Below are 3,178 nucleotides of genomic sequence, written 5' to 3'. Positions count from 1 at the left end.
TAACAAGTAAGTATAATTAAGAAAAACAGATCTAGACATTGGTCATGTCTGAAAATATGTCCCATTCTGTACCTCTGGGCATGTACTTCACCCCACTGATACCACTACTGGGTATATACTCCAAGAATATTAAAGACATAGAGAAAGGTCCTATATATATATATATATATATATATACACCAAAATATTCAAAGCATTACCTTTTGTGGTATCCAAAAAACTTGGAAACAAAATGAAGAAATGCACTGTTGCTGGAGGTGTGAGTTGGTTCAACCATATTAGAAAACAATTTGAAACTATACCCAAAAGTCCTCAAACTGGACCTACCATTTGACCCAGCAATACTACTTACCAGGTACATGCTCCAAGGAGATAAAAGAGAGAGTATCCATTTTTTTTTTTTCCCCTCAGAGAATGAAATCATTTTATTTCTGAGGAAGGTCACTCATGCTGCACATTTTCCAATAGCAGGAAATTTCTCCTCCCCACATCCTGAGAATACAGGATTGGCAAAAGAAAAAAATTAAACCACACCTGTAAAGGTTTAGCACCAGCATAAAAATAAAAATAAAAACAAAGCATTTACTATCATTCCTTTGGTTGGGGTCCTTCCCTTTAGAATCGGTGCCAAAATTTTCTTTTTCCATTTATAATAGCAAAATGGTAAAGCCAGAAAAAAACCACAGTTGCTGCTGAAATTGAGGAGGCTGTTCCTTTTCTATTATCTTTTGTGCAGACATTCCTGGGATCTCAGCTTGCTGGTAAGGTTGTTTTCTTTCACGCTTTTAATTTAAAAATAAAAAAGTTTTGATCTTCTCAAGAAATCCTGGTTAGTTTATTCTTCCATTTTATTGCTTGGATGTTTCTTTGGTGTTGGTAAAGTGTTTAAGGTTTCATTTTTTTGTTTGTTTTTTTTCACCTGCAATGGTAAAGGTGCCTGTAGAGAGCCAGACCTCACTCAGCACTGCTCTGCTGAGTGGCTGGAGCAAGGTTTTCAGCTGGTGCTGAAAAAAACCTCTTTACTATCTTGTGAAGAAGCATTTGGAGGACGAGGTCTGCGACGATAATTGTATGGGCGCCGGTAACCACGATGAGCTGACGGCTGTTGTGGGCCATTGGCTCCATGCTGGTTCTCCTTGTCTTCCGCCTCTCCAATAGCGGGGACAGGGCGTGGTCGAGAAGGGCCCCTTCGATATCGTGGCCGATAGTTGGGATTCCGGTGTGCTGATGATGACTGAAGTTGTGTTCCTTCTGAGAGTCCATCCTTCATCTCCCCCATCTCACCACTACTACGAGGAGGTCCACGACGCTGGCCATAATAACCACGTCGGTAACGGCGCCGATCTGCAGCATAGCGGCTACCTTCCACCGGAACTCCATCTGGGCCAGTTACATTGGCTGCTTCTGCCCCCTTCTCTCCTTCAACCACATCAAACTCTACAATTCCCCCATCACCCACACTACGCAAATATTTCCGTGGATTATTTTTCTTGATGGCGGTCTGATGCACAAACACATCTTCTTTAGTGTCATTTCGATTGATAAAACCATATCCGTTTCTGACGTTGAACTATTTGACAGTGCCAAGGACTTTGGTGGCGAGAACTTTCTTTTCCGGGTCTTCCGTGGTTGCGGAGGCCGCGGCTGGGGCGGGGGCCGGGGCGGCAGCCGCGTCGCCGCTGGGGTTGCTCCCCTGGACGGCGGCGGCCGAGCCGGGAGAGTATCCATTTATACACAGAATTTACAGAAGTACTTTGTGTACTTCTGCACTTGTGTGCAAAGAACTAGAAACATAATGGGTAAACATCAATTGAGGAATGACTGAACAATTTGTGGTATCTGAATACAATAAAAACGATGTACTATAAGAATTGATGAATACAAAAGATTCAGAGAAACTTTGGAAGAATTGTTATAAACTGGTAAAGTGTGAAATGGGCAGAACAAGAAGAACAAGTTGAACTGATCATAGCAATAAAAAGGAAAACTACTTCAAACGACTTTTGAACTCTAATGTCATAACTTTCAATATATGATAATGAAGTGTACTTTCTGTCTCTTGGTAGAGTAATGATAGCACATGGGTATAGAATGAGACAAACATTTTCAGACATGGCCAATGTCTATTTGTATCATAAAAAAGAATTTGGTAGGACTCCTCTAATTTTCCCAAATAATTTGTAAAGTATTGGAATCAATTGTTCTTTAAAGGTTTGGTAGAATTCATTAGTAAATCCGTCCATGGCCAATGTCTAGATGAATTTTTCTTAAATATACTTGTTAGAAGACTACTTATCTTTGTATGGTGACAGTAGCTAAAACCAGTTCACATGCCCATGTTACCAGAAAAAGCTACAGTTATGGAATAAGGTGGGAACTAAGTCCATTCTTTGAGGAGATGACATAGAAGACCAAAATGACACTAAGTCTTTTAAGAATAAAGAGTGCTAGAAAGGATTGCCTTTGTAGGTTAGTGTGTTAAGTTAGAGCAAGACTTTAACTAGGACATCAAGTCACTGAGATCTTCTAGTCATTCCAAGGATGCTGCAGCCATAGTAATGTAACACTTTCTCATCCAGTCCATACACATTGATCCATCAATAAACCAATACATTCAGAAATTTCACTCACTGTGTCATAGTCCATTAAAAAAAGTAAATTATTGCCTCAGAAACTATCCTCTTTTTGGACATGCTATCCACAAAGGATTTGTGATATATGGGGTGGAGAGGCTTATGTACATATCTTCAGTGTTTAGTTTTTAATTTAAGCATATGTTAACAGATGGTGTTCCAATTTCCTGCTAGTTGTGTTCCCAGTATCCCCAAAGTCTCAGTGCAGTTTTAAATTATTAAAATATTATTTATGTTATTAAGGCTATTGGGATCATTTTTAATGTATACATAGGTGAATACGAATTTACATTTAGTTCAATTCCAAGATTATTCATTGAGTGTGACTAAGTATTTTCTTGTAAAACTCATTTGGCCCTTAGCATGTTCCATAATAATTTGCATGTGTGTGTGTCTATAAATGATTTCCCCATTTAGATATTTGAGGGAGGAGTCAAGTTTATGTTTCTGTGTATCTCTTCCCTGGCTCAGTGCCTTCTACAAAGCAGGTACTCAAATATTTATTGACTTGATGCATGTTTCTTTTCTCCTTATGAGACTTACCA

The 3,178-nt window shown here is 39.1% G+C and overlaps 1 pseudogene; it reads right to left on the bottom strand.

Annotated features, from left to right (window-relative positions):
- Positions 1–633: 633 nt before the first annotated feature.
- Positions 634–1,720, bottom strand: LOC138174886 (Y-box-binding protein 3 pseudogene; annotated as a pseudogene).
- Positions 1,721–3,178: the final 1,458 nt, after the last annotated feature.

The sequence above is a fragment of the Petaurus breviceps genome, unplaced genomic scaffold (assembly GCF_028583685.1).
Source record: "Petaurus breviceps papuanus isolate PSGF00001 unplaced genomic scaffold, PetGlider_PUasm1.0 76, whole genome shotgun sequence".
Taxonomy (NCBI): Eukaryota; Metazoa; Chordata; class Mammalia; order Diprotodontia; family Petauridae; genus Petaurus; species Petaurus breviceps.
The sequence above is the reverse complement of the archived record's forward strand: the minus strand, read 5'-3'. Positions and strand labels throughout refer to the sequence as shown.